Source organism: Oreochromis aureus, linkage group 9 (assembly GCF_013358895.1).
Source record: "Oreochromis aureus strain Israel breed Guangdong linkage group 9, ZZ_aureus, whole genome shotgun sequence".
Taxonomy (NCBI): Eukaryota; Metazoa; Chordata; class Actinopteri; order Cichliformes; family Cichlidae; genus Oreochromis; species Oreochromis aureus.
Genome location: NC_052950.1, coordinates 38,814,777 through 38,833,792, shown reverse-complemented (window position 1 = coordinate 38,833,792; position 19,016 = coordinate 38,814,777).

The window sequence follows — 19,016 nt, the reverse complement described above, 5'->3', positions numbered from 1 at the left end:
TGCTATTCCCGAACAGAGATATGCAAGTTTCTCCGTGACTGCAGCTGCCAGTCAAAGCTGCTATGATGACGTTTCACCCCAATTTAACATCACCGCGGTAGGAATTAGAATCAAACTTATGGGAAAGGAGACCCCTTGGACATCAATCAGCATGATGAGAACTATTGATAACAAAAGAAAGAATCTTTGGAAAAAAATTATCTAAGGAGAATAAATTTATTTTAGTCTGACCCCAGTCCCATCCGCTAACATGGAGGAGGCGGGGTTTATGACCTATACTGCAGCCAGACACCAGGGGGCGATAGAGACGTTTTGGCTTCATTTTTGGGAAGTTGTCGCGTCGTCCATGTTTTCTACAGTCATTGGTCAGACGCCATTAACTTTTACTTTTGTTTAGTACTGCATAGACACATTGAATTTCCCAAACATGGAAACAACATTTTGGACAATGTTTTCACCACCCAGAGAGGAGATTACAAAGCAGGTCCTGACAACATGCTTGTCAGGATCTGCTGCCATCAGGAAGGAGACTGAAGAGCCTCCGGCCCAGAACCAGGAGACTGAGAGACAGCTTCATCCAGGCTGTCAGGATGCTGAATTCACTCCCTGCTCTCACACACATCCACCTCTTCCCTCTGACCCCCCACCCACCCCCAAACATACAAACCCTGAACCAACACCATTGCCCTTTCACTGACTGCCCCACTCCCACGAATTTGCCCACAATCATAACTCACACTGAGCATGCTCAGAGCTGATTGACCTTGATCTGGAACAGGAAGCTGCTTCCTGGAATAAACCTTTTTATCTAATATGAGCTGATTCTTATTATTAATCCCTTATTCTCCTCACAGAGCACTGCGCTCTCAGACTGCAGGCTTATTTGTGCTTCCTGGGATGTTAAAGAGTAGAAGTTTAAATGTGTTTCTAATAAAAAGCTTTGAAAATAGATGCTTGTGTGTTTAACTGTTGGGGTGAGCTCCCTGTAACAGAGGAGGAAATAATCGGAGCCAATTTCAAAGTGTGGATTATAAAGTCTGGTCCATGTCTTGGGGGGACACTCCCACAGGGCTAAAATCTGGGACTCTCCACCATTTGACTCTAGAACTGAAGAAGCTTCTCTGATGAGAGGTGAAAAATCTTCAAGGAAACTCAAAGAATTCCAGACGCTTTTCTTTCCAAGCTCCTTAGACTACGGTGACCTGGCTGTCTGAGAACCTTCACAGACTGATTTTACAAGAACAACTTGTGTCAAAAATCCCTAGCAGTGCCTCTCTGTCACACACACAAATCACTACAGTTACAAATTTTATAACTTAAAAAAATCCAGAGAAACAGAACTGAGCAAAACAAACAAACAAACAAACCAGAGACCAGGTAAGAACATTAAAACCTAACAATAAATGAGCAAAGTAGTACATGATAAATATAGATGACAAATACAAAGTGCAATATAGAAACACTGAATGTGTTTCTATATTGAACAATTAAAAAGAGGATAAAAGATGTGAGCAGTAGTTAAACAGTAGAAATAAATATATAATAAACAAATAAAGATAGATAATAAATGAAAGCCAGGTCAGAAAGGTGAGTTTGGCTTTAAAAGCATGAAAACACTCTGCTGTCTTCAGGAAGGCTGCTCCAGTAACAGAAAGTCACCTAAATGTGGGTTTAGTTCTGACTTTAGGGACAAGTAAAAAAATAAAAATAAAAACATCTGTCCAGACAACCTGACAGTAAAAAATATAAACTCGGGAACTTAAAAGGAAAATTGTGTTGACTTTGAACGTCCTCACCAAGATAAACTTACAGATTTAAGAGTCAAAAAGTGTCTAAAGGTCTGTATCCTTACCTGAGAGCTTCAAGTTTACAGTAAGGACTCTTTAGTCCAACACACAGCAAATCCAATTCTGAATCCTGCATCTTGTTGAAGCTCAGGTCCAGCTGTCTCAGATGATTGGATGGGGAGCTGAGAATTTCAGGCAAAGCTTCAAAGCTTCTTCTTGAGAGTGCACAAAGACTCAGCCTGAGGAAGAATAACAATGGAGACATATTCTTTTATTCATCTAGCATTATTAAACATATTTGCTCATAGATTCACTTACAGCACTTTCTTGGAGGCTTTGACCACTGGCAGCAGCTTCAAAAATGCCTTCTCTGAACGGGAGTATTTCTTCAGGTCGAACTCATCCAGATCTGATGACAGTAAGATGAAGACCAGAGCTGACCACTGAGCAGGAGACAGATTATCTGTGGAGAGACTTCCTGAACTCAGGGACTGTTGGATCTCCTCCACTAGAGAACGATCATCCAGTTCATTCAGACAGTGGAACAGATTGATGCTTTTCTCTGCAGACAGTTCCCCACTGAGCTTATTCTTGATGTACTGAACTGTTTCCTGATTGGTCTGTGAGCTACTTCCTGTCTGTGTTAGCATGCATAGGAGATCCTGATTGGTCTGCAGTGAAAGACCCAGGAGGAAGCGGAGGAACAAGTCCAGGTGTCCATTTGGACTCTTTAAGGCTTTGTCCACAGCACTCTGGTAGAAGTCATTTACAGTAAGTTTTTTTTGGAAGATTTTAGAGAGAAGAGATTGTTTCTTAAGCAGGTTGACTCCAGAGTTGATGAAGGTCAGATAGACATGAAGAGCAGCAAAGAACTCCTGAATGCTCAGATGGATGAAACAGTAAACAACGTTGTTGAACATGTGGCACTCCTCAGCTTTAAAGATCTGTGTGAACACTCCTGAGTACACTGAGGCTGCTCTGATATCGATGCCACACTCTGTCAGGTCTGATTCATAGAAGATCAGGTTTCCTTTCTGCAGTTGTTCAAAGGCCAGTCTTCCCAGAGACTCCATCATCTTCCTGCATGAATCTGTCTCAGCTCCTCCATCATACTTGATGTCCTTTGTTTTTAGGTGAAATAGCACAAGGCGTAGGTAGAGCTCTGTGAGAGTCTTAGGCAGATCTTCACTCTCTTTGTTCTTCATGACAAACTGCAGAACTGTAGCAGTGATCCAGCAGAAGACTGGGATGTGGCACATGATGTGGAGGCTTCGTGATGTCTTGATGTGGGAGATGATGCTGCTGGCCTGCTCCTCATCTCTGAATCTCTTCCTGAAGTACTCCTCCTTCTGTGGGTCAGTGAACCCTCTGACCTCTGTCACCATGTCGACACACTGAGGAGGGATCTGATTGGCTGCTGCAGGTCGTGTGGTTATCCAGAGGTGAGCAGAGGGAAGCAGTTTCCCCCTGATGAGGTTTATCAGCAGCACATCCACTGAGGTGGACTTTCTAGGGTCAGTCAGGATTGTAGTTTTGTTGAAGTTGAGAGGAGGTCGACACTCATCCAGACCATCAAAGATGAACACAACCTGGAAGTCTTCAAAGCTGCAGATTCCGGCTTCTTTGGTTTCAGTAAAGAAGTGATGAACAAGTTCCACCAAGCTGAACTTTTCCTCTTTCAGCAGATTCAGCTCTCTGAAAGTGAATGGAAACATGAACTGGATGTCCTGGTTGGCTTTGTCTTCAGCCCAGTCCAGAGTGAACTTCTGTGTTAGGACTGTTTTCCCAATGCCAGCCACTCCCATTGTCAGCACTGTTCTTACTGGTTTATGTCTTCCAGGTGGGAGTTTAAAGATGTCTTCTTGTCTGATGGTTGTTTCTGGTCTGTCTGGTTTCCTGGATGCTGTTTCAATCTGTCTGACCTCATGTTCATCATTGACCTCTGCAGTCCCTCCCTCTGTCATGTAGAGCTCTGTGTAGATCTGATTCAGGAGGGTTGGGTTTCCTGTTGTAGAAATCCCCTCAAACACACACTGGAACTTCTGCTTCAGGTTTGACTTGAGTTTGAGCTGACACTCAGGGAGAATCTCTGCATGAAGATACAGCAAATTACACAAATGAGAAAACTGCATTCTGGTTACTGTGGTTATGTGTTCAGTTCACTGGACTCTTGGTGTCATGATCCAGGTGAGTCTGAGTAACTTTCCACAGCATCAGCTCTCCTCCCCTGGGTGGAGCCCTCCTCGCTCCTCACCTGTTGCCAATTACTCTGCAGTATTTATGAGCAGCACTCACAATGAACCTTCTCCAGATTGTCTGCTTACCATAGTCAGTTCTCTGCCTCACATTTTGTCTTGTGCTCCTCAGCTTGTTTCATGTAACCCTCTTTTCCTGTTCCCTAGTCGGCACCTGGACATATCTTCCAACTCTTGTCATAAGTCACGCCTCAGGATTCTGGCCTGCCATTGCTGGTAAAACTCACTCTTGCAAACTGCCATCCTCACCTGCCTGCCTCCCTGTGCACCCACATCTCACTCTGTACCCAGATTTAGTTCATCTCCTCCTCCAGCTGACCTCCACCTGCAGCCACGTAAGGCCTCTTAGTTAGTGTGTTTTATTTATGTAGTAGTTGCATAAATGTAGTTTTCTCTGGTCCCCTCCCCAATCAGACCAGGAGTGACATGTTTAGCCGCATGTTCTCCTTAAATTGCTGGCTGTCTGAGTGGTGTCCCAGAAACGATGTGGGCTTCATAGATAATTGGCAAACCTTCTGGAGGAAACCTGGTCTTGTTAGGAGAGACGGCATCCATCCCACTTTGGATGGAGCAGCTCTCATTTCTAGAAATATGGACAAATTTATTAAACCCCCCAAAATATGACTATCCAGAGTTGGGACCAGGAAGCAGAGTTGCAGTCTTACACGCCTCTCTGCAGCTTCTCTCCTCCTGCTACCCCCAAAAACCCATCTCCATTGAGACTGTGTCAGCTCCCAAACAGACAAAAACAAACCAAAAACCAGCAATAAACAACTTAAACATAAAAATCACAAAGAAAGAACAATACAGTATCCACATCTGAACCAAAGAGTAAAACAGTGAAATGTGGATTATTAAATATTAGGTCTCTCTCTCCAAGTCTCTGTTAGTACATGACTTAATAATTGATCAACAAATCGATTTACTCTGCCTTACAGAAACCTGGTTGCAGCAGGATGAGTATGTTAGTTTAAATGAATCAACACCCCGAGTCATTCTAACTACCAGAAACCTCGAAGCACAGGCCGAGGGGCGGTGTGGCAGCAATTTTCACACCAGTCTATTAATCAACCAAAGACCCAGACAGACTTTTAATTCATTTGAAAGCCTGATGCTGAGCCTCGTCCACCCCAGCTGTAAAACTCAGAAACCAGTCTTACTTGTTATCATCTATCGTCCACCTGGGCCTTACACAGAGTTTCTCTCTGATTTCTCAGACTTTTATCTGATTTAGTGCTCAGCTCAGATAAAATAATTATTGTGGGTGATTTTAACATCCATGTAGATGCTAAAAATGACAGCCTCAACATCGCATTTAATCTGTTATTAGACTCAATTGGCTTCTCTCAAAATGTAAAAGAACCCACCCACCACTTTAATCACACTCTAGATCTTGTTTTAACATATGGCATAGAAACTGAACATTTAACAGTGTTTCCTGAAAACCCTCTGCTGTCTGATCATTTCCTGATAACATTTACATTTACAATAATTGATTACACAGCAGTGGAGAGTAGACTTTATCAAAGTAGATGTCTTTCTGAAAGTGCTCTAACTAAGTTTAAGAATATAATCCACCCACTGTTATCATCTTCAATGCCCTGTACCAACATAGAGCAGAGCAGCTATCTGAACGCTACTCCAACAGAGGTCGATTATCTTGTTAATAATTTTACCTCCTCACTACGCATTTACTCTGGATACTGTAGCTCCTGTGAAAACTAAGGCCTCAAATCCGAGTACCTGACTCCGTGGTATAATTCTCAAACACGTAGCCTAAAGCAGATAACTCGTAAGCTGGAGAGGAAATGGCGTGTCACAAATTTAGAGGATCATCATTTAGCCTGGAGAAATAGTTTGCTGCTTTATAAGAAAGCCGTCCATAAAAAGCCAGAACATCTTACTATTCATCACTGATTGAAGAAAATAAGAACAACCCCAGGTTTCTCTTCAGCACTGTAGCCAGGCTGACAAACAGTCAGAGCTCTACTGAGCCAACAATCCCTTTAACGTTAACTAGTAATGACTTCATGAACTTCTTCACAAATAAAATTTTTATCATTAGAGAAAAATTACCAATAATCATCCCACAGATGTAATATTATCTACAGCTACTTTTAGTACCATCGATGTTAAGTTAGACTCTTTTTCTCCAATTGATCTTTCTGAGTTAACTTCAATAATTAATTCCTCCAAACCATCAACGTGTCTTTTAGACCCCATTCCTACAAAACTGCTCAAAGAAGTCCTGCCATTAATTAATTCTTCGATCTTAAATATGATCAACCTATCTCTAATAATCGGCTATGTACCACAGGCCTTCAAGCTGGCTGTAGTTAAACCTTTACTTAAAAAGCATCTCTAGACCCAGCTGTCTTAGCTAATTATAGGCCAATCTCCAACCTTCCTTTCATATCAAAAATCCTTGAAAGAGTAGTTGTCAAACAGCTAACAGATCATCTGCAGAGGAATGGCTTATTTGAAGCGTTTCAGTCAGGTTTCAGAGCTCATCACAGCACAGAAACAGCTTTAGTGAAGGTTACAAATGATCTTCTTATGGCCTCTGACAGTGGACTCATCTCTGTGCTTGTCCTGCTAGACCTCAGTGCTGCGTTCGATACTGTTGATCATAATATCCTATTAGAGCGATTAGAACATGCTGTAGGTATTACAGGTGCTGCACTGCAGTGGTTTGTATCATATCTATCTAATAGACTCCAATTTGTACATGTAAATGGAGAGTCCTCTTCACACACTAAGGTCAATTATGGTGTTCCACAGGGTTCAGTGCTAGGACCAATTCTATTTACATTATACATGCTTCCCTTAGGCAACATCATTAGAAGACATAGCATACATTTTCACTGCTATGCAGATGACACGCAGCTCTATCTATCCATGAAGCCAGGTAACACACACCAATTAGTTAAACTGCAGGAATGTCTTAAAGACATAAAGACCTGGATGGCCGCTAACTTTCTGCTTCTTAATTCAGATCAAACTGAGGTTATTGTACTCGGCCCTGAAAATCTTAGAAATATGGTATCTAAGCAGATTCTTACTCTGGATGGCATTACCTTGGCCTCCAGTAACACTGTGAGGAACCTTGGAGTCATTTTTGACCAGGACATGTCCTTCAACGCACATATTAAACAAATATGTAAGACTGCTTTCTTCCATTTGCTAAACATCTCTAAAATTAGAAATATCCTGTCTCAGAGTGATGCTGAAAAACTAGTTCATGCATTTATTACTTCCAGGCTGGACTACTGTAATTCACTATTATCAGGATGTCCTAAAAACTCGCTGAAAAGCCTTCAGCTAATCCAAAATGCTGCAGCAAGAGTCCTGACAGGGACTAGAAAGAGAGAGCAGATTTCTCCTGTTTTGGCTTCCTTCATTGGCTTCCTGTTAAATCCAGAATTGAATTCAAAATCCTGCTCCTCACATACAAGGTCTTAAATAATCAGGCCCCATCTTATCTTAATGACCTTGTAGTACCATATCACCCTATTAGAGCACTTCGCTCTCACACTGCAGGCCTACTTGTTGTTCCTAGAGTATTTAAAAGTAGAATGGGAGGCAGAGCCTTCAGTTTTCAGGCCCCTCTTCTGTGGAACCAACTTCCAGTTTGGATTCAGGAGACAGACACTATCTCTACTTTCAAGATTAGGCTTAAAACTTTCCTTTTGCTAAAGCATATAGTTAGGGCTGGACCAGGTGACCCTGAATCCTCCCTTAGTTATGCTGCAATAGACGTGAGGCTGCGGGGATTCCCATGATGCATTGAGTTTTTCCTTCCAGTCACCTTTCTCACTCACTATGTGCTAATAGACCTCTCTGCATCGAATCATATCTGTTATTAATCTCTGTCTCTCTTCCACAGCATGTCTTTATCCTGTTTTCCTTCTTTCACCCCAACCGGTCGCAGCAGATGGCCCCGCCCCTCCCTGAGCCTGGTTCTGCCGGAGGTTTCTTCCTGTTAAAAGCGAGTTTTTCCTTCCCACTGTCGCCAAAGTGCTTGCTCATAGGGGGTCATATGATTGTTGGGTTTTTCTCTGTATTTATTATTGTGCTATCTACTGTACAATATAAAGCGCCTTGAGGCGACTTTTGTTGTGATTTGGTGCTATATAAATAAAATTGAATTGAATTGAATTATACAGCACCAAATCAATACTAGCAACATTTCACATATTACATAAACGACACTATGGAGCCAGTAATGAATAAATATGTAGAATAAATGAAAGAATTTCAAGTATAAAAGTCTTTTTTTATTCCTCCAAATAACAAGTCACACAATGTGCTTTATATTGTAAGGTAAAGAACCTACAATAATATAACAGAAAAAAACCACAACTATCTTTTTGAGTCCTGAAAACTGAAGGCTCTGCCTCCCATTCTACTTTTAAATACTCTAGGAACAACAAGTAGGCCTGCAGAGCGAGAGCGAAGTGCTCTAATAGGGTGATATGGTACTACAAGGTCATTAAGATAAGATGGGGCCTGATTATTTAAGACCTTGTATGTGAGGAGCAGGATTTTGAATTCTGGATTTAACAGGAAGCCAATGAAGGAAGCCAAAACAGGAGAAATCTGCTCTCTTTTCTAGTCCCTGTCAGGACTCTTGCTGCAGCATTTTGGATTAGCTGAAGGCTTTTCAGCGAGTTTTTAGGACATCCTGATAATAAAGAATTACAGTAGTCCAGCCTGGAAGTAATAAATGCATGAACTAGTTTTTCAGCGTCACTCTGAGACAGGATATTTCTAATTTTAGAGATGTTGCACAAATGGAAGAAAGCGGTCTTACATATTTGTTTAATATGTGCGTTGAAGGACATGTCCTGGTCAAAAATGACTCCAAGGTTCCTCACAGCATTACTGGAGGCCAAGGTAATGCCATCCAGAGTAAGAATCTGCTTAGATACCATATTTCTAAGATTTTCAGGGCCGAGTACAATAACCTCAGTTTGATCTGAATTAAGAAGCAGAAAGTTAGCGGCCATCCAGGTCTTTATGTCTTTAAGACATTCCTGCAGTTTAACTAATTGGTGTGTGTTACCTGGCTTCATGGACAGATAGAGCTGCGTGTCATCTGCATAGCAGTGAAAATTTATGCTATGTCTTCTAATGATGCTGCCTAAGGGAAGCATGGTAATGGGAGCGCTGCCAGCAGAAGGTTAAAGTGGAATCTCCCAGAAAGCTGCAGAAGAAAAAACATGAGCTGAAATCCTGGATTTCAGTTAAATAAGGAAAACTGTGGCCTTCCTCCAACTTGTGACCAATCACCTTAGTGTCCTGTTTATCAACCATAATAAAAAGCATTTACTGTGTGGGCATTTTCTTGCTTGGGTCTCCAAACAGCAGAAAGAAATGGCAGCCATTTTTTTTTTTTTTACTTTACCTTCAACTGGTAAATAGATTTAAGATAAAACACTTTGATCATATTTGTGACATGTCCCAAACTGTTGTTGTCACCTCATTTATGTTGATAAAACCAATCTGACAATATAAATCTGTAAAATGGGCAGAAAACCTGCTGCTGGTCCCATTTTAATCAAACCAACCCAAAGAGCAGATATTCATGTGTACACAGGAGGTTCTTTGTGCAGATGCATAAAACACATAAAAACTATTGGCTTTCTGCAGTCTCTCACTCCTGAAAGTTCGCGTATATATTCAGTGTGTTGGATTAATTTGATCCTATGGATGCTTTTGGCACATGTGTAATGTTAACTAATATTTTTATTGTTTGTGTGTTTTTGTTTAGTCATTCCCTGACTTACCTTTGGGATCTGGGATGGTGTTATTTAAATTCTCCAACAGATCATTCCTGTTTATCCTCCCCAAAAGATTCTTAGTGACTTCAAAAGTGTTGATAGAGTAGGTATCAAACATCAGATCCACTATGTCTGTCCTCTTTGCATTCTCCAGTTTACTCTCTGGGATTGCTGGTAAACCTTCTACAGACCCATTGTTCTTCAGATGCCACTTAAATTTTTCAAAGTCATCACCTCCCAAATCCTCCAAAGTCCCCAGAAGGACTTCTTTAGGTGTCGTCATCTTTTACCCTGTAATGATCCGATAAACACAAAGTGTGTAAAAACAGTTGGTTTGTTTGTTTGTTTGTTTTGCTCAGTTCTGTTTCTCTGGATTTTTTTAAGTTATTACAGTTATATACAGGTAACAATGGCACATCACTACCACCAATGAATTTCTAAGGCTCTGATGCAACAAAGTTGCACATAGAGAAGCAAATATTGTACATAAAGTAACACATGGATAAAATATAAAATAAACTATATAAATAAAGAAAATATATAAACTAAACATATCCACTACCCGTCAAACGTTTTAGAACACCCCAATCTTTCCAGTGTTTTATTGAAAAGATCCAGTTTAATGTCTCATTGCACTCTGAAATGAAATCTTAGTACAAATAAGCAATTGCAGTTAAAATAAATCATGAAATACATTTATAGACCAAAGTTTATTCTAGACATTTGACTGAACACTCCCGTGGCATTCTGTCTACAATAGAAATCAAATATTCTCCCATATCTGTAGCAGAAGTTCCCATAAATGTGGACCTTGTAGGCTGCTTTGTTTTCACTCTTCTGTCCAGCTCAAACCAGCTCGATGGGGTTTCAGTCTGGAGACTGTGCTGGACACTCCATGTTTTCAAGCTCACCATCTTGTTCTTTGTTCCTGAGGTAGTTCTGGTGTAGCTTGGACTTATGTTTTGGGTCGTTATCTTGCTGTAGGATGAACCCCTGACCAACCAGAGGGTCCTGGATGGTGCTGCAGGATGCTGTGGTAGCTGTTTTGGTTCAGGGAGCCTCTCACTCTGCACAAGTTAGCGACCCTGGATCAGCAAACAGCCCCAGACCATCACACTTCCTCCTCCATGTTTGACAGTTGATGCCACTCACTGTGTGCCATCAACCAAACAGACAGGATAAACAGTGTACTGTCAGTGTAGAGGATGGGATAAGCCAGGAAACATCTGCTCACATCTGGTTGAATCCAGGTGTGTACATCCACAGAGAGCAGCAGGTCAGCTGATCACAGCCTACACACTAAGAACATCTACTGGAGCTCTCAGTAGAAATGATTGTGAATTATGTTTCTTTTCCCCACACTGAGCCATCACCACCAATTTTAGGGTTCCTCCACCTGCTGAATCCACTTTAACCCCTGACTGTACTTTTGCCGCCTCAGCTCAGCACTCACTGTGTTTATTTACCTCTGTGGTGAACCGAGGCACAAAACTCATCAACCTTCTTGTCAAAGTCAGCCACAGTTGTCTTCATGCTGATTTAAAGAATGTTTGTATAATGTTTTGTCAGTTTCATTTGTATTTTTCTGTTATGCATTCTTAAGTGAATGCAGCATTGCGTTGTTCTGTGTTTTTGTCTGAAGTCAATTCTGAATCTTTTTCATCTCTAAATCTTAAACAAGAAAGGCTGTTCTAGAAGTTAACCTGTTGTCTGTGAAGCTTCTCAGTCATCCAGGTCATCGTGGTCTAAGGAGCTCGGGAAGAAAAGCGTCTGGACTTCTTTATGTTTCTTGAAGAAGTTTCACCTCAGAAGCTTCTTCAGTTCTAAGAGGAACTGATGGAGAGTCCCAGATTTTAAGCCCTATGGGAGTGTTCCCAATGTCCCCTAATTATCGTCTACCTAATTTTTCAAATACTCTCCAACCATTTTCTTCCACTTGTCTCATTTACGAGGATGTAGTATATTTCAGTTGTCATGGAGCAAAAGATAAGGTAAGAACAACTTTATTTATCCCGAGGGAAATACTTTTGTCATGTACATGCTCAATGCTGCAGGAGAGACTGAGGAACAGATGAATAAGATATAAAATATATACAATAAGAATAGTGTACAGTAATATACAGTAGAATAGTGCAAGACATAGTATCAAATAACTCTAACAAAGTAATATAAATGACTGTATCCTGGAGAATAAATAACTATCAGTGCAGGCGGTTCTAGAAAGTGACAAAGTATTGTGCAATAGGATGAAGGGAGTAGCAGCGTATGATGGGGGGATGAAAACAAATATTCAATAAGTACTCTTGGGTAATATTGCACGGTCTGGAGGGAACAGAATAACATAGGTAATAGTCTCAGGAGAATCACCTACAGAGTGAGGAAGAGTTAAACAGTCTTATTGCCACCGGCACAAAGGATTTACTGTGGCGGTCAGTTCTGCATTTCGGGGCAATGAGTCTTTTGCTGCGTTTGCTCTGATGGTCCATCATGGGGGTGTGCATGGGGTGGGAGGGGTTGTCCATGATAGAAAGAAGCTTTTTTAGCATCCTCTCAGACACCTCCTCCAGGTTCTCCAGTCTGACACCCAGGACAGAACCAGCCTTTCTAATCAGTTTGTTCAGCCTGTTGGCATCAGCTGTCTTCACCCCACTTCCCCAGCACACAGCTGCAAAGAACACGACGCTCTCCAACACCGAGTGATAGAACATGGTCAGCATTTTCCTACCAACATTGAAGGACCTGAGCCGCCTCAGTAGGAAAAGCCAACTCTGTCCTTTTTTGAAGATAGCATTGGTGTTCTTGGTCCAGTCCAGTTTACAGTCCAAGTGTACCCCCAGGTACCGGTAGTCCTCAACGATCTCCACATCAGCCCCTCTGATGGTGACAGGGGTAGAAGGAGGAGCCTGCTTCCTAAAGTCCATAATCAGTTCCTTTGTCTTTGTGATGTTAAGTTGTAGATGGTTTAGCTCACACCACTCGACAAAGCTGTCCACCACACTCCTGTACTCCTCCTCCTGTCCATCCCTGATACAGCCCACGATGGCAGAGGCCAAGTACACCCTGGATCGGTACCAAGACAACCTTCCAAGCTCATGTTTAACCTGCTTCTACTAAAATGTGCGAGTTCAGCTCAATGATTCTTATTTGGTCTTCGTAGGTAGATAACTGCACAGACAGCAGGGGATTCAGACCTTTCACACCAGCACCTCAAAACTACACACATTTCCACCTTAATAGTGGATCGTTTCAAACTGTTGGTAAAAACTGCAGCCAAACCTCCACCCTGTCCACTTTCTCTGCACTGACTCACATGTGATGAGTATAATTCACAAATAAGATGGTCCTGTCCAGACCTCGATGATGTTTATTTTAAAAAATATCAAATCAGGCTGATCTCAGATAATAAAATCAGTTTCCTATGAAATCCTCTAACATTAAGAAAACCAAACGTTACCAAGGTGGATGGAGGTAGCAAAGACATTTTAGGTTGTAAGTAGGGATGGGTACCGGTGTCCGGTGCCATGATGGCACCAGTTCTGACATAAACGGTAGTAACCAGACCGAAAAGTAGCGCACATTTCGGTGCTTTTTTTCCTGAGCTGTGATGACTTTAGATTTTAGCCAATCATTTTACATTTCCGAGGATAGTAGGCGGGGCCAGGTACGTACGCTCTTTTAGAGCAGAGCTACAGATTAAAAATGACCAAGGCGAAGCGGTCAAAGTCTGGCTGTACTTCACAGCAAAAGATGCAAACTCAGCAGCCTGCAGCAAGTGCTTTAAGCTGATACTGTGATACTGTCAAAGGAGGTAACACCTCACATCTGATGAAACACCTGGCGACGCATAGCGGTTTTTTTAAAGCTGAGAAATGCGCCGTGTTTGATAGCTTGCTGCGAGACCTCACACCGTGCACATCTACTGCGGGTGTGGTGCCTGTTATCGGACCCGGAGTTAGCAACATCCCCCAAAAACCCGAAGAGTACAGTCCTGGCCCCTAGCCCTGTCAGCATAGCAGAAATGATGATGGCAGCAGCAGCCGTTCTTCTCTGCGTGAGTAGCTTCATGTTGTCCGTGTGTAATTTACGTTGAGTACGCTAACCACGTTATTACATTAATGCATGTAAGGTGAACTAGCAAACACCGTCGTAGTTACATGCGGCTGTCTTCTTGTTTGATGGCAGATACTCCCTTCACCCTGGCCAAAAAGGCTAAAATGACCAAAGAAAAAGTGGAAAACAGTTAAACATGAGAGGTTTTTGGACAAAGTTTGTGTTTTTTCCATAGTTTAAGCACTGCTTCCAGCCAAGAGTGAGACCATATATGCCCTATAGCTGCAGAAAAGGCTAACATTGTTATCTTTTTACAAAAAAAACAGCCGAACATAACAGGTTTTTGGACAAAGTTTGTGTTCTCCATTCTTTAAGCACCGGTTTGAGCACCGTTTAAGCACTGGCACCGTTTCAAAAGTACCGGTTTGGCACCGGTATTGGATAAAACCTAAACGATACCCATCCCTAGTTGTAAGCGAATTCTTAATAAATTACACTTAACATGCATCAGTGTTCAGAGTGGAACTGACATAACAGGGACTGAGAGACCCATCATCACATGTGGGCAGATGTGCTGTTTTCCAGCTGGATTAAAACGTTTAATTTCCAGTTTCTCTGTGGTTTGTAACTTTGAGAGGATTTCCACTGTATTTCCTCTCCAGCACTTTTTGTTCATTAGTTTTTCTCTCTTTCTTCTTTCTGCATATTTTCCTGAGTAACTTCCTCTCAGCTCTGTGTCATTTGTTGTTTTTAATGTTGGAATTTATTTATTGCTTTAATTTTTTTTTTATTATTATTGTTGTTAATTGTTTTGTTGTTGTGTTTTCTTCTCTCTAAAGATGAAACTAAAGTGAAGCTCGTTGGTTTTCAGCTTCTCAGTCTCAGTTTACAGATCTGCTTTTCATTGTTTGTTCAGAGCACTGTATTTCTAAACAGTGCTACATAAAATTATTATGATTGACATTATTTTTTTATTCATTTCTTATTTTTGTCACAGTAGTGTGAAAACCAGGATGTCTGGCCTAACCACAAAGAGGAGGAGCTAAAGTTCTTTAGAGTCGCTACAGAAGCAGACACTGATTCAAATTTGGTCCTCGGCTACTGAGAGATACAGAAATATGAAGTACAGTAGAGTCTGTCGGTACCTGTAGAGCTGCATGAAGATCCTGAAATAACGACATGATCATCAGCAGCCCCTCTCATCCCTGTGCACCTTCATCCACCCTCCAAACACCAGTCTGACCAAGCACTACACCCAGACCAGCTGAACACCAAGTACAACACACACACACACACACACACACACACACACACACACAGCTAAGCCTTCAGCTCCAAATAAACAGCTCCTGATTTCCAGTTCACTCACACTCTGACAGCAGAGAAACAAGAACGTGGAGCAGCACTCACCTCGTTTTCGTCCTGGTTGTGAAATGAGACGTTGACTCAAACACTTCCTGTTATGTACAGACCTGCTCCTCCTCTTTCCGGTTACAAAAAAGAACAAGACTACATTCAATGTCTGTGACAAAGATCAGCCTCCTACAGAGCAAAGATGAGCTTTATCGTCATTGTAAACAAAGACATACAACCAAACTGAAAGCACTGCTGAACAGAAACACATTAGAATAAAAGCATAATAAAAAAGGTTGAAGAAGCTTCTTGGACGAGAGATGAAACGTCTTCAAGCAACTCAAAGAAGTCCAGACGTTTGTTTTCCAAGCTCCTTCGACTACAGTGACCTGGATGACTGAGAACTTTCACAGACAATAAAACCGTTTCTTCTATTCAATCATAAATAAACAGAATAAACAGGCATTAATCCTGATAACACCAGCTTTAACAATGGCCCAGGCAGCCATTAGGATTATAATAGAAGTAGACTGATACATACATACATACAATAGGGACTATTGATTTTGCACCTATGGTGAAAAATGAAATCCTCTGTACACACATGAAGATGAGCCGAACAGATCAGAGCTGATTATCTGAATTCAGATCAACAGTTTGTAAAATATTCACAGAGCTAACATTTGTGTCCATGAACATCAACCATTACACTGTTTACATGTCTCATTCATCCGTTCATGTAAACACAAGCTTTCATGTTTTTGTGTAACTGTTGTCATTTTGTTTGTGAATGTAAAGCCCAACCAGGGTTGAACATTAGCAGCAGCTACAAACTGTGTGCTCAGATCAGTTTCATGCTCCATGTTCAATTCAATTCAATTCAATTCAATTCAATTTTATTTATATAGCGCCAAATCACAACAAAAGTCGCCTCAAGGCGCTTTATATTGTACAGTAGATAGCACAATAATAAATACAGAGAAAAACCCAACAATCATATGACCCCCTATGAGCAAGCACTTTGGCGACAGTGGGAAGGAAAACTCCCTTTAACAGGAAGAAACCTCCGGCAGAACCAGGCTCAGGGAGGGGCGGCCATCTGCTGCGACCGGTTGGGGTGAAAGAAGGAAAACAGGATGAAAGACATGCTGTGGAAGAGAGACAGAGATTAATAACAGATATGATTCGATGCAGAGAGGTGTATTAACACATAGTGAGTGAGAAAGGTGACTGGAAGGGAAAACTCAATGCATCATGGGAATCCCCGGCAGCTCTCGTCTATTGCAGCATAACTAAGGGAGGATTCAGGGTCACCTGGTCCAGCCCTAACTATATGCTTTAGCAAAAGGAAAGTTTTAAGCCTAATCTTGAAAGTAGAGATAGTGTCTGTCTCCTGAATCCAAACTGGAAGCTGGTTCCACAGAAGAGGGGCCTGAAAACTGAAGGCTCTGCCTCCCATTCTACTTTTAAATACTCTAGGAACAACAAGTAGGCCTGCAGTGCAAGAGCGAAGTGCTCTAATAGGGTGATATGGTACTACAAGGTCATTAAGATAAGATGGGGCCTGATTATTTAAGACCTTGTATGTGAGGAGCAGGATTTTGAATTCAATTCTGGATTTAACAGGAAGCCAATGAAGGAAGCCAAAACAGGAGAAATATGCTCTCTTTCTAGTCCCTGTCAGTACCCTTGCTGCAGCATTTTGGATCAGCTGAAGACTTTTCAGCGAGTTTTTAGAACATCCTGATAATAAAGAATTACAGTAGTCCAGCCTGGAAGTAATAAATGCATGAACTAGTTTTTCAGCATCACTCTGAGACAGGATATTTCTAATTTTAGAGATGTTGTACAAATGGAAGAAAGCAGTCTTACATATTTGTTTAATATGTGCGTTGAAGGACATGTCCTGGTCAAAAATGACTCAAGGTTCCTCACAGCATTACTGGAGGCCAAGGTAATGCCATCCAGAGTAAGAATCTGGTTAGATACCATATTTCTAAGATTTTCAGGGCCGAGTACAATAACCTCAGTTTTATCTGAATTAAGAAGCAGAAAGTTAGCGGCCATCCAGGTCTTTATGTCTTTAAGACATTCCTGCAGTTTAACTAATTGGTGTGTGTTACCTGGCTTCATGGATAGATAGAGCTGCGTGTCATCTGCATAGCAGTGAAAATTTATGCTATGTCTTCTAATGATGCTGCCTAAGGGAAGCATGTATAATGTAAATAGAATTGGTCCTAGCACTGAACCCTGTGGAACACCATAATTGACCTTAGTGTGTGAAGAGGACTCTCCATTTACATGTACAAATTGGAGTCTATTAGATAGATATGATACAAACCACTGCAGTGCAGCACCTGTAATACCTACAGCATGTTCTAATCGCTCTAATAGGATATTATGGTCAACAGTATCGAACGCAGCACTGAGGTCTAGCAGGACAAGCACAGAGATGAGTCCACTGTCAGAGGCCATAAGAAGATCATTTGTAACCTTCACTAAAGCTGTTTCTGTGCTGTGATGAGCTCTGAAACCTGACTGAAACTCTTCAAATAAGCCATTCCTCTGCAGATGATCTGTTAGCTGTTTGACAACTACTCTTTCAAGGATGTTTGATATGAAAGGAAGGTTGGAGATTGGCCTATAATTAGCTAAGACAGCTGGGTCTAGAGATGCTTTTTAAGTAAAGGTTTAACTACAGCCACCTTGAAGGCCTGTGGTACATAGCCGATTATTAGAGATAGGTTGATCATATTTAAGATTGAAGAATTAATTAATGGCAGGACTTCTTTGAGCAGTTTTGTAGGAATGGGGTCTAAAAGACACGTTGATGGTTTGGAGGAATTAATTATTGAAGTTAACTCAGAAAGATCAATTGGAGAAAAAGAGTCTAACTTAACATCGATGGTACTAAAAGTAGCTGTAGATGATATTACATCTGTGGGATGATTATTGGTAATTTTTTCTCTAATGATAAAAATTTTATTTGTGAAGAAGTTCATGAAGTCATTACTAGTTAACGTTAAAGGGATGGTTGGCTCAGTAGAGCTCTGACTTTTGTCAGCCTGGCTACAGTGCTGAAGAGAAACCTGGGGTTGTTCTTATTTTCTTCAATCAGTGACGAATAGTAAGATGTTCTGGCTTTATGGAGGGCTTTCTTATAAAGCAGCAAACTATTTCTCCAGGCTAAATGATGATCCTCTAAATTTGTGACACGCCATTTCCTCTCCAGCTTACGAGTTATCTGCTTTAGGCTACGTGTTTGAGAATTATACCACGGAGTCAGGGACTTTGGATTTGAGGCCTTAGTTTTCACAGGAGCTACAGTATCCAGAGTCGTATGTAGTGAGGAGGTAAAATTATTATCAAGATAATCGACCTCTGTTGGAGTAGCGTTCAGATAGCTGCTCTGCTCTATGTTGGTACAGGGCATTGAAGATGATAACAGTGGGTGGATTATATTCTTAAACTTAGTTACAGCACTTTCAGAAAGACATCTACTGTGATAAAGTCTACTCTCCACTGCTGTGTAATCAATTATTGTAAATGTAAATGTTATCAGGAAATGATCAGACAGCAGAGGGTTTTCAGGAAACACTGTTAAATGTTCAGTTTCTATGCCATATGTTAAAACAAGATCTAGAGTGTGATTAAAGTGGTGGGTGGGTTCTTTTACATTTTGAGAGAAGCCAATTGAGTCTAATAACAGATTAAATGCCATGTTGAGGCTGTCATTTTAGCATCTACATGGATGTTAAAATCACCCACAATAATTATTTTATCTGAGC